Raw genomic sequence first — 14,079 nt, 5'->3', positions numbered from 1 at the left:
GGAAAAGAGAGTTACTCAAACTGAGCCTATACCTGAAAGAGAAAATAATGAATGAAAAATAGGCGTAAGTTGTGGAAACAAAGCAGAAATAAGTCTGAAATCCTCCACTCTGTTATAGAAAAAAAAAGGTGAAGAAGTGGGCAGAAATATTTAAAATATAATACATCAATTGTTGAGTCAGAAAGGAATAAAAAGATCTGCCATTTCTTTAAAGGTGTGAACTTTAGAATTTATAAAAAGGATGGAAGTGGAGGTGGAAAATATGTAAAACAAGTGAGAGGAGGGAAAGAGAGCGGTCAGAATGGAGAAGATGATAATATCGCCATTTTGATGATGTTAGTTCTGCCTATCCATGAGCAGGGTATGTTTTTCCATCTTCTAAGGTCTTCTTCTATGTCTTTCTTTAGGGTTCTGTAATTTTCATTGTATAAATCTTTCACCTCTTTTGTTAGGTTGATTCCCAAGTATTTTATTTTTTGGGGGGATATTGTGAATGGAGTAGTTGTCCTCATTTCCGTTTCAGAGGATTTGTCGCTCATATACAGGAACGCCTTTGATTTATGCGTGTTGATCTTATATCCTGCCACTTTGCTGAATTCATTTATTAGCTCTAATAGCTTCTTTGTAGACCCTTTTGGGTCTGCTAGGTATAGAATCATATCATCTGCAAATAGTGATAATTTAAGTTCTTCTTTTCCTATTTTTATGCCTTTAATTTCTTTTGTCTGTCTAATTGCTCTGGCCAGTGTTTCGAGGACGATGTTGAACAGAAGTGGTGAGAGAGGGCATCCCTGTCTTGTACCAGATCTTAGAGGGAATGCCTTCAATTTTTCTCCATTCAGAATGATGCTGGCCTGTGGCTTATCATAGATTGCTTTTACAATGTTGAGGTATGATCCTGTTATCCCTAATTTTTCTAGCGTTTTGAACATAAAGGGATGCTGTACTTTGTCGAATGCTTTTTCTGCATCTATTGAGATGATCATATGGTTCTTATTTTTAAGTCTATTGATGTGGTGAATAACATTTATTGATTTCCGTATATTAAACCAGCCTTGCATCCCAGGGATGAATCCTACTTGATCATGATGTATAATTTTTTTGATATGTATTTGAATCCGATTCGCCAGAATTTTATTGAGGATTTTTGCGTCAAGTTTCATTAGAGATATTGGTCTGTAGTTTTCCTTCTTTGATGTGTCTTTGTCTGGTTTCGGAATCAGGGTGATGTTGGCCTCGTAGAATGAATTTGGAAGTTCTCCCTCTTTTTCTATTTCCTGAAATAGCTTGAAAAGTATTGGTGTTAGTTCCTCTTTAAAGGTTTTGTAAAACTCTGCTGTATACCCATCCGGTCCTGGGCTTTTCTTAGTTGGTAGTCTTTTGATGGTTTCTTCTATTTCCTCTATTGTTATTGGTCTGTTTAGGTTGTCTATATCCTCCTGGCTCAATCTGGGCAGATCATAGGACTCAAGGAATTTATCTATGCCTTCACTATCTTCTATTTTATTGGAGTATAAGGATTCAAAGTAATTTCTGATTATCTTCTGTATTTCTGAAGTGTCTGTTGTGATATTGTCTTTTTCATCCCGTATGCTAGTAATTTGGGTTCTCTCTCTTCTTCTCTTCGTTAGCATGGCTAAGGGTCTGTCAATTTTATTTATTTTTTCAAAGAACCAGCTTTTAGTTTTGTCAATTTTTTCAATTGTTTCTTTTGTTTCAATTTCATTAATTTCAGCTCTGATTTTAATTATTTCTTGCCTTCTACTTCTTTTGCTGTTGGGGAAATTGCATGGAAATGGAAGGCGATCCTCAGGGTTATACAAAATGTCATATAAGAGGTAAGGAGGGGTAAGTCAAGAGAATACAAATGGAAGACATGATTTACAGTAGAAGGGGTAGAGAGAGAAAAGGGGAGGGGAGGGGAGGGGAGGGGAGGGGGGATAGTAGACAATAGGACAGACAGCAGAATACATCAGACACTAGAAAGGCAATATGTCAATCAATGGAAGGGTAACTGATGTGATACAGCAATTTGTATACGGGGTAAAAGCGGGAGTTCATAATCCACTTGAATCAAACCGTGTAATATGATGTATTAAGAACTATGTAATGTTATGAACGACCAATAAAAAAAAAAAAAAAGAATGGAGAAGATGGATTGCATATGAACAAGGATGTAAAGGTAGATTTAAGCTCTTGCCCTTCAGGGAAGACATCTGCAACAGTTCCCAGAGGATCACCCTGGAAAGGCTAGGGTGATTTTCTCACTGTGGCAACCCGGTGCCTTCAGAGGACACAACCTAAGGCTGTGAACCCAGGAAGCCTTTGTACCAAAATTAACAGGTGGAGTGAGGCAAGTTTTTTGAAAATATCCAGATTTTAATATTAATATATGCACCTGCTTACTTATTAAGTACAATTACAATTTTATGGCAAGTTTACATAAATAAATCCAGGACAACAAATTCTTTCCCCAGTAAGAAAAAAAAAACAACAGTGATTGGCAGATAAAGGGCAGACCCTAAAGGCATTCTACCTCTTCCATTTGCTTTCATTTCTCTTTGATTCTCGCCATGCCCTTCTGCAGAGAAAAAAGAAATCTTCAGGACATTATGGCTTAAAAACAGTCACCTGTCTCTTACAGTTATGTATGCTGCTTTGCTGACGCATAGTCCCAAAGGGGAAATATTTCATTTTAACAGGGCAGTGTGTTTGTGTGCTCTTCACTGCCCACCAAAGAGAAGCACCTCTTTCTCAAAGTTTACTTAGTAGACAAGCCTCAGCTGTTCCTTTATGCTGACATACAGGGCCCCCGCCTCCTGCCAGAGGTACTACATTTTAGACAACAAGAAGTTTATCAGTTCAGTTAAACTGGGCTACATTCAGCATACAACTCACTGAGTGCTAGATACTCCTGGTTTTATGAGGTGTAAAATAATATAGAAGACATTAATCTTTGCCTTCAAAGCACTTTGTAAAACAGTAGGGGGAATAAAATATGCACTTGGATAATTGCACATCAAAGGTACTATGAGAATCACACAAAAGACATCCAGACTGCAAAAGTTTGCCAAGTATCAAGTTTTGTACTATTTAGAAAAAAAAAAAAAAGGTGCTAGATTGGTTGGGAAATAGAAATATTTAAGATAGATTGACAGATTGCAGGCTCTGGTTTGCTTCTTTGAAGAAACCAAGGACTAATATCTCTCAAAGATTTGTCAGAGACAATAAAAACAATAGACACCCAGTAACACACACACACACACACAAAAAAAAACCTGAGATAGAAATCATAAAGTGTGTTTCTTGTTTCTTAAAATAGTGTGAGATTAATTTAATAAAACAGAAAAATTTGAAATCAACCTTATCTACTTAGCCCCAACCTATCTTAGTAAATAGGTTAGGTAACAAGTCAAATAAAAATAAATATAGAAGGAGAGGATTGAAAGGGAGGGTGGAAGGATAAGGAAAGGGAGAAACTGAGGAATGAAATTGACCAAATTATGCTATGTATATACATGAACATACCACTGTGAGTTCCACCTTTATGCATATCCATAAAAATTCGATTACAAATAAATAAATGGAAGATCAGTAGAGTAGAGGAAAGGGAGCAGTGGGAGGGAGAAAGGAAGGGAATTGGAAATACTGGGGTTTGAAATGGAGCAAATTATGCTTCAGGCCTGTATGAATAGGTCAAAATGAACGTAATTGTTGTGCATAACTAAAATGCACAAAATAGAAACATTAAAATATAATCAAAGGAAAAGGAATTTAGAGGAATTCACCAGAAGTCCTCCTCTGAAAAAAAACATGAGTTTAGGCCCCTGAGGGAGTGAATACCCTTTCCTGTGAAGAGACTCTCAAAGTGTGTAAATTAGGATTTCTTTTGCCCTGGACAATCAGATTATAAGTTCCTACTGTTTCTTTTTCTTGATCCTTACTATAAATTAAATTGAGTAGATTTAAAAGACCAAAAGTAGTTACTTTGAATTTTTTGCATCCCACCTGATGTGGAAGTGACCGGCAGTTTGCCAGCGATGAAAACATTGGGTTAAAAGATAGGGTAGGCTGGGGGGGGGGGGAGGCTGTGCATTTTGCTTAGTATGATATTCTACATTATAGGTGCATGCCTATAATCACAGCAGCTCCAGAGGCTGAGGCAGGAGTATGGCGAGTTCAAAGCCAACCTCAGCAATAGCAAGGAACTAAGCAACTCAGGGAGACCCCATTTTAAAATAAAATACAAAATAAGGCTGGGGATGTGGCTCAGTGGTTGAGTGCCCCTGAGTTCAATCCTTTGTACTTCCCCCACCCCATAAAAAAAGGCTAGGGTAAGAATACATACTTGCCAGACAAACGTTTGCTTTTTACTGCCCATCTGTAAAGATGTATTCATTCAACCATTATTTTCCAGCATTGGCCTCTTTAAAGTAAATTAATAATCCAACTACACTTAAAGCTTTTTGAATATAATGTCACTCAGGGATCTTATGCTGTTGCCTTTCCTTCCTCCATCTTTTGTAGTTTCTGTTTTTGATGATGATTCAACACTATTTTCTATGTAACTTGCTTTTATAGAGACTTTTTAAAAAAATTTTGTTTTAATTAGTTATACATGACAGTAGAATACATTTGTGCACTTTGATATATTAGACATAGATGGGATATAATTTCATTGTTCTGAGTGTACATGTTGTAGAATCATATTGGTCATGTAGTCACAAATATACATACAGTAAAAATGTCTGTTTCATTCTACTATCTTTCCTATCCCCACATCCCCTCCCCTCCCTTCACTTCCCTCTACCTAATCTAAGATAAAGCTATTCTTCCCTAGTGCCCCCTGCCTTATTGTGAATTAGCATCCACATATTAGAGATAACATTTGGACTTTGGTTTTGTAGAATTGGCTTGTTTTGCTTAAAATGGTGTTTTACAACTCCAATCATTTACTAGCAAATGCCATAATTTCATTATTCTTTAAAGCTGAGTAATATTTCATTGAGTATATATACCACATTTGCTTTATCCATTCATCTATTGAGGGACACCTGGGTTGGTTCCATAGTTTAACTGTTGTGAATTGAGCTGCTGTAAACATTGATGTGGCTGCATCACTATACTATACTGATTTTAAGTCCTTTGGGTATAAACCAAGGTGTGGGATAGCTGAGTCAAATGGTGGTTCCATTCCCAGTTTTCTGAGGAATCACCATACTACTTTCCATGGTGATTGTACCAATTTGCAGGCCCACCAGCAATATATAAGGGTATCTTTTTCCCCACATCCTTGCCAAAATTTATTGTTGCCTGTATTCTTGATGATTGTCATTCTGACAGAAGTGAGATGAAATCTTAGAGTACTTTTGATTTGCATTTCTCTAAGTTGCTAGACGTGTTGAACACTTTTTCTTATATTGGTTGATCAGCTGTATTTCTTCTTCTGTGAAGTGTTTGTTCAGTTCCTTAGCCCATTTATTGATTTTTTTTGGTGTTAAGTTTTTTGAGTTCTTTTTATATTCTAGAGATTAATGCTTTATTGGAGGTGCATATGGTAAAGATTTTCTCCCAATCTGTAGGCTCTCTCTTCATATTATTGTTTCCTTTGCTGAGAAGAAGCTTTTTATTTTGAATCCATCTCATTTATTGATTCTTTATTTTACTTCTTGCACTTTAGGAGTCTTGTTAAGAAAGTCAGATCCCAGGCCAATGTGGTGAAAATTTGGGCATATTTTTTCTTCTGTTAGGCACAGGGTCTCTGTTCTAGTGCCTAAGTCTTTGATCTACTTTGAGTTGATTTTTCTGTAGGGTGAGGAATAGAAGTTTAATTTCATTTTGCTACATATGTATTTCCAGTTTTGCCAGCACCATTTGTTGAATAGGCTATCTTTTCCCCAGTGAATGTTTTTGGCACCCTTGTCTAATATGAGATAACTGTATATATGTGGGTTTGTCTCTGTGTCCTCTATTCTGTATCATTGGTCTACAAGTCTATTTTGGTGCCAATACCATGCAATTTTGTTACTATAGCTCTGAAATTTAATTGAAGGTCTGGTATTGTGATGCCTCCTGCTTTGCTTTTCTTGCTAAGGATTGCTTTATCTATTCTGAGTCTCTTATTTTAACAAATAAATTTCATGATTGCTTTTTCTATTTCTACGAAGAATGTCATTGGGATTTTAATAGGAATTGCATCAAATCAGTATGATACTTTTTGTAGTATGGCCATTTAAAAATATTAATTATACCTAGAAGAATGAGAGATCATTCCATCTTCTGAGGATTTTTTAAAATTTCTTTCTTTTGTGTTCTGTAGTTTTCATTGTAGAGGTCTTTCACCTCTTTTGTTAGATTGATTTCCAGGTATTTTAATTTTTTTGGTGGAATTTTTTGGATCTTCTAGATATAGAATCATGTCATCAGCAAATAGTGATAGTTTGAGTTCTTCTTTATTTGTATCTCTTTAATTTATTTATTTTGCTCTGGCTAAATTTCAAGGATGATGTTGAATAGAAGCAGTGAAAGAGAACATCCTTGTCTTTTTCCAGTTTTTTGAGGGAATGCTTTCAATTTTTCTCCATTTAGAATGATGCTGGCCTTGGGTTTAGCATATATAAATTTTACAATGTTGAGGTATGTTCTTTCTACCCTTAGTTTTTCTAGTGTTTTAAACATGAAGGTGTGCTATATTTTGTCAAATGCTTTTTCTGCATCTATTGAGATGATCATATGATTCTTGTTTTTAAGCCTATTAATATGATAAATTACATTTATTGATCTCCATATGTTGAACCAACCCTGCATCCCTGGGATGAACCCCGCTTGATCATGGTGCACTATCTATTAAATTTGTTTTTGTATGTGATTTGCCAGAATTTTATTGAGAATTTTTGCATCTATATTCATCAGGGGTATTGATCTGAAGTTTTCTTTTCTTGATGTGTCTTTTTTGGGTTTTGGTATCAGGGTGATATTAGCTTCATAGAATGAGTTTGGAAGGGGTCTCTTCTTTTCTATTTCCTGGAATACTTTGAGGAGTATTGGTGTTAATGCTTCTTTCAAAGTCATGTGGAACTCAGCTGAGAATACATCTGGTCCTAGGTTTTTCTTGGTTGGTAGGCTTTTGATGGGCGTTTTCTATATAGAGACTTTTGGAATCTTTTTTGTAGTTTTTATACAACAACAATTCTCTATCTCAAATTTCATTAGATTGCATGAATTTAGTTAAGTTAATTATTTCAATAAATAGATAAGTGGAAAAGCACAACTGAAGATGGTAAGAATCTTGTTGACGGATTGTATTTCTATGTATTTTGATTTTATACTTTGATTCTCAGAAGACAATTTTATTCCATAATTTCCAACTTCTACAAAATATACCTATTTCATGAAAGCGCAGAGATAGAAAAACTTTTATTTGTTCCAGGACATTCACAGAACAATTCATAGTAGAGGTGACATTTGAGATTGGCTTTGAATGATAGGTAAAATTTTAAGATAGGGATGGAGAAAAATATGAAACAAAAAGGAAAGAAGATAGGCATTGGTAGAGTGGCCAGATAAAATACAGAATCCCAGGAAAAGTCATATTTTAGAGAAACAACAAATGATACATTTTGAGACATATATATCCCATTAACTGCATTGGGCATATTTACACCAAAAAAAAAAATGTAAAGGAACAATTAGTTGTTCATTTGCAATTCAGATTTAACTGGGTTTCTCATTTTGTTGGGTTCATGTGAAATTCAAATTTAGTTATGTTTTCAAATTGCCTGATATTTTTTTGCTATGTCTGACAATTCTTTTGTGAAGCATGAAATTAAATCTGGTCCAGGTTCTCTGGAATGGTAGAATTCATATTTGAAAGACATTGAATACCATAGTAAGGATTTTACCAGCAACTAAAAGAGTATTACCAATTATTATTTCTAGTAGGAGCAAGAACATGAGAATGAAGTGGCATTTCTGAAAGTAACAGATCTATATCCATTCCTCCAAGTATTAGTGACACCTCCAGTTACCTGTTACCTTGACGAGTCCTGGTTCCTCAAATGTTGAAGTATAACACCAGAAAAGCACACTGAGGCAAGCATAGAGTAGAAAGTAAAAAAAACCTTTAGTAAAGGATAGTAAAACAGGCTTCTCCCAGGTGGAAGAAGGGGACCCAAAGGCTGAATATATGGGATGAGGAAGTCCTGCCCCTTTTATACATTTAAAGTTTCCTTTGTTCTCCTGCATTCTTCTCCCTTATCTTGTTCATTTCCCCTCATACTGCATAGTGACTAGGAGATGCTGGTGGAATGGCCAGGGAGTGAGCAGGTGGGCTGGAAGGGCCTGGGTGGAGTGCAGCAGCCTTGATTAGCAGCTCCCCATCTGCTCCCAAGTTGCTTAATTAAGAGCCATTTGGGGAGGGGTAATATCAAAGGGCTCTGGAAACAGGAGTATTCCATTCTCCCAGGGGCAATTTCTAATTTCCTGGACTCAAATTGGACTTCATTTTCTCCACCAGACCCTATTTACCTAGCTACACTAACACTACCTGTCTTTAAATCTGGCTTCATTAACTTGGATGCTTAATGAATATTTCCATGCAACTTAATACCTGGTACTATTTATTTGTCAAATGGCGGGCACGTGAATGCCTCACATAATTCCAGAGAATTTACAAAATCAATGAACTATCCTTTGAAGATCAATAGCAGGTATATTCATGGAGAGCATATTTTAGACTCAACCCCAGCCATTTAGTACCCAATTTGCAAATTTAATCCACCACTAATATATTTCCTTTCTTCCAGTCATTTCACATCATCATCCGCTTCGCTAATGAGCAGGTTGGAAGAGAAATAAGGGCAGACATCAACCACTCCAGTTCAGGAAAGTATTGAATAATTTGTCACAGTGTGAGGACATACAGAGGAGTGGGGGAAACCCTGAATTAAAGGGCTTCATTGTCTAGGGTGGAGGCTCATAATCATTTCTTGCAAGCTATAATGGAAACATTTTATGATCAAGGTGATTGAAATCTTTAGATAAAATAAATTTGGGAGTATTTCCCATGGGCTTTGTATTTTTTACCTATGGAATTTAACTTTAATGAAAACAAATCTGCATTTTGTTATTCTTATTAATTTAAGCATGTAGTCAGTCCATCCACGGGTTTAGAACCCACTTTGAGCAGTTTTCAATGACCACTATAAAGTGTGTTCTTAACACTAGCCAGACAAGGTAGTAGCTAGAGTGTGTGGGTTAATGTTGGAAAAATGAAAGCAGCATGTTGATTTTAATGGATGGAAATTAAGTAATAAGGTAAAAATGCGTGGGAAAGGCACATTTTGTCAGAATGAAGGATATAGATAAAATTAATGGGAATAAAGGCAACAACAGTTAAAAACAAAGCATTCTGGTCTAGCAAGTACACCACAGTTAGATGAAAACTAAGTACAATGTGCTTAGGAATAAAGCCAATCAGAAATGCAGAAAAAAAATGTGAAAGGGCATGAAAATGGGCAGAGATTTTTAACACTGAGGAAGTTGGAAATACATTTTAGAGGAATATGTATTATTTATATACTTATAACAACTTACTCCAAATTTAGTGGCTTAAGACAATGCATTTTTGCTACTTCAAAGTTGTTTTTTTTTCCCCCCCATGGGTGAGGAATCTGGGAGTAGCTTGACTGGGGGAACTTGGCTTGATTCTCTCCCTCCGCAGAAGAGCTGTGAGCTTGGATTGCTGCCTGGTCTCAGGACATGGCTCCAGTTGAAGAGTCTGATCCCAAATTCACTCATAGAGCTGCTGAATGGCCTCAGCCACTTAAACATGGGCTTCACCATGGGCTCTGTGAGTGTCTGCACCACATAATGGTTGGCATCCCAAGGAGAAAGCACAGAGACTGGGATAGAGATAGAGACAGTGTCAGAAAGAAGGAGGGAAAGACAGAGAGAGTAATAATTAACAACAGAGTCGACCCATAGAGGGGAAGATGGTCTCTTAATATCTTCATTCAAGAGCAACCTCACTTCTGCTCTCTGGTCTTGGTCACAGAGTGTAAGGGGAAAAACAGATGAGGATCAAACCTGGAGCCGTGAGGTTTGATCCTGGAGGTTAGGTGTCAGCAACCCATCTTAACAGGAGGTTAAGAAAATAATTTTAATTCCATAAAATGAGCCCACTGTACTGACTCCCCACATGCTTTCTTTGCCAAAAAGCAATATGCTTGCATACCCGCCTGTTCAGAGGGGAAGGGAAATTTCACATTCCTCAACAAACTGAGGCAGGGCATGGAAGGCTGGCAGTTAGTGATGAATGATGGAGGTTGAGAAGATAAGTTGGTTGTCAAAGAAAAGATGATGGGTTGCTAACATGTAACCTCCAGGATCAAACCTCACAGCTCCAGGGGTTGCTAACACCTCCAGGGATTAGGATCCCATTTCTGAAACCAGTATTCATTATCCCCTGGGCTGCTTCTTCCTGCCCTTAGGCACTTACATGGAGAAGAAACTGAAGGTGGGAGGTTGTGGGTCTATAAATTAGCAGGACACACCCACTGCTGTGGGCACCCAGCTCTGGGTCCCCTTCTCTCTGAAGAAGTCTGTTACCTCGGCCCCTGTCCTCCTTTTAAATAAACTTTCTTTCTACAGTTGCCTCAGCGATTCTTGGGTATTTAATCTTCAACACTGAGGAAATAAAGATCTGATCCTGGTCTCCAGGACTGGTATCAACAGGACCTATTCATGCTGTGGAAAAGGACTTCATAAGGGTGCAGATGACTGAAGGCCTGTCTCCCACAAATCAGATTTCTGAAAACAAACTTTTTACTTCTTAACTTTTAAATTGTGTGTGTGTGTGTGTGTGTGTGTGTGTGTGTGTGTGTAAACAGGTTTGAAGTAAGAGTCTAAAATCTGGAATGTAAGGTAAAAAGAAGCCTATCATCAAAATAAGAACCTGTAAACAGATTGAAGAGCAAATTTAAGGTAGGGTCTATATTAACAATCCAATGCATGAAATCTTTAACGTGCAAGCTCACAGATTCTGGAAAGAGATCAGACTTAGTTACCTTCTGTCTTTTGATTCATTGGAACCATGAATGGAATCCCCTACCACTGAGCTAAATGTACAGGAATTCTCCCTGATTCCCTGATTTTGTCTGTATTTTAGAAAGGGTTTTTGTTTCTCTGAGTCTCATAGGGACTAAAGCTCTGTCTTGGGCTTCCAGAGCAGCCTTTGAAAGTCCACATTCCCTTTTATTTACTTGTTTGAGCCTGGGAGCATTTTTTTTTTGATACTCCTCAGAGCTTTGAAAGTAACTGATTTTTCTCCCCCAGAGAAAATTTGAAATTTGAACAGTTCACAACAGCTGGAAAAATAGCTCAATTCTTCTTTCTTTCAGAAGATGAAACTCAAGATGAAAGGGTGTGATTTTCCTAGCCATAGTCACCATAAGGACTCCCCACCACCCTAAGATCAATCACATGGAAAACAGAGAGTTCAGCACTGAATGACTTCCCAATGAAGAGTGAAGAAAAAAAAATTGTAAGAGGAAAGGAGGTGGAGATATGGCCACCATGGAATAAATCAACCCTCAAGGGAAAAAGTACCTAGGAGCTAATCAAATTCAGCAAAATGTAGACGGAAAAGCAGAGTTATGGCTTTAACTTTGAAATGTTCCCCACGTGACATTGTTATTTAAGAAGTCCCCATACCTTCCAAATTTCAGTGATCCTTGATGAGCGAATCTGAGCTAAACTAATTACTTTAGCAGAATTCCAGGCTGAAGTATGATTACAGAGTTAAGCAGGCATTAGCACTGGAAATTTAATTTATGTGTCAATTTGTTACACAACTACAGATTAGTTTAGGTGCAATCGTAGCAATATTTTTGTCTCTGGTGTATTAGAAGCTATATTCACAAGATCTATTCTCATGAATTAAACATTACTGAGTCTATTCCAATGTGAGTTGGGGTAACTAAAGCAAAAATTGCCTGTGGGACAAAGATGGCATTAAAGTGAAGATACCATCACCCTGGGCTATGGCATCACATGCACCTTTGGGGTCTGGGAAAGAGAAACCCTCTATTTAGGTCATTTTTCAAATGTCACACTAGATGTTTGTAAGTCCAGAAATAAGGATTGATTCACCAATGCCTTATGTCATTGCAACTCCTCCTTATTGTCAGTTTTTTACCCCACTAACTAACATGTGCAGGCACACACCCATACAGATATTCATAGTTTATTAAAAATAATAATCATTAGGGGCTGGGTGGTGGCTCAGTGGTAGAGTGTTTGCCTCGAATGTGTGAGGCACTGGGTTCAGTTCTCAGCACCACATATAAATAAATGATGAAAATAAAGGTCCATCAACAATTAAAATAAAATAATAATTATCAAAACTCATAATTTCGAGTTCCAAATACAGTTAAATTAAGATAATAATAAAAAAACACGAATGATCTAAATGTTAAGATTGATCAGCTTCAATTACTTGTGTTCATAAATCACAAAAGTGTATATTTTTTTCAAATATCTTAATTGATTAATTCACAAACATTTAGAGTATTTTTTAGTCTTGTTTGATTTAATAATAATTTATGTTTCTTAGAAATTTATTAAACAAAGCGTATTTTTATATATTAAGAAAACTTCATTTTGTTAAATATTCACATTACTGTTTACATAACCAATTAATCAAAACTTAGGGATTTAACAAGTTAATTCCCTCAATATCTAAATGCAGATTGCAATCTCATTTCATTTAAATCTTGGACATCTGTTCTGGGTTGAATTATGTCCCCAAAAAGATATGTGCCAAACCCAGTACTGCCTGTGACTGAGACCTGATTTGAAGGTCTTATTTGTGAATGAGAACTTATTTGACCTTAGTAGGTATAATCAATTTAAAATGAGGTTGTACCTTATCAAGCTGTGCCCTAATCCATGACTGGCACAGAAAGATAGCCCTGTAAAGACAGACATTGGAGTGACACATATACAAGACGAGGATCGCCAATGATTGCAGCATCCACCAGAAGCCAAAAGCAGCAAAGAACGATTCTTCTCTAGAGCCATCCCCAGCAAGTAACACAGCCCTGCTGACACCTTGATTTCAGATGACTCAGAGCCTCAAAAATGTAAAAAAAAAAAAAAAAAAAAAAAAAAAAAAAAAAAAAAAAAAAAAACCTTCATTTTACATTACGGGGTTTATGGTAATTTTTTAAGTTTGCCCTAAAAAAACTAATAAGCATGGTTTCCCAAAAGAAGTTTGAATTGGTTTATATCATTGTTCCTCTATATGTAATGTTCCCTCAATAATTTTAAGATTTTCTCTGTATATGTGATTTTCAGAAGTGTTAAATAAAAAATCATAGGTGGCCCATTGTTTTAAAGCAGGTTCCTGCGTTGACTGCAATGGACTACATTAAAAGTCAAAATGGAGTCATCTACACTACAGTTCTATACGAACAAACCAAAACCAAGCTGTTATCTGTCTTTCCAAGAAATCTGGAAAAAAGAGGTAACAGAAAATTTCCCAAATAGGACAATTTTAGTTAGCAGGATGATGAAGTTCCTTCTGCCTTAAACCTTACACAAACCAAAAAAGTAACCTGAAGTAACCTGATGTCAACCAATTAGCTGTTCAAGGCTTATAAAGAAAGTGACTTTTAGTTGACTAATCCACTTTTTATTACTTTTTCTGCTTTTTTTTTTCAACCTTTTTCTGCCAATGAGACCAACCTGATCTGCTCAGCCTATCAGAATACTATTTTATGGAATAAAGTGTTACCTGATCTTAGAATTGAAAGTAAAACCAATTAAACTATCTTAAGATCTTTTAATTGTTATAATTTTGTTCTTTGACAGCAGTTTAGGAATGATTAACTAAGTTTGATTGATTTAGTATCTATCCTGTTAATACATATTTGAAGTTCAGAAATTTGTGATTTGTTGTATTTTAACCTTGTAAAACTCTTGGCAATTTTTCTTTTAAATATTATTAAGTGTTACTTTGAAGCTAATATCCCTGTCTTTGGTTTCTTATTTATTTATTTGTTTTGTTGTTTGCTTATT

This window comes from Urocitellus parryii, chromosome 2 (assembly GCF_045843805.1).
Source record: "Urocitellus parryii isolate mUroPar1 chromosome 2, mUroPar1.hap1, whole genome shotgun sequence".
Classification (NCBI taxonomy): Eukaryota; Metazoa; Chordata; class Mammalia; order Rodentia; family Sciuridae; genus Urocitellus; species Urocitellus parryii.
Note: the sequence above shows the minus strand (reverse complement) of the source record.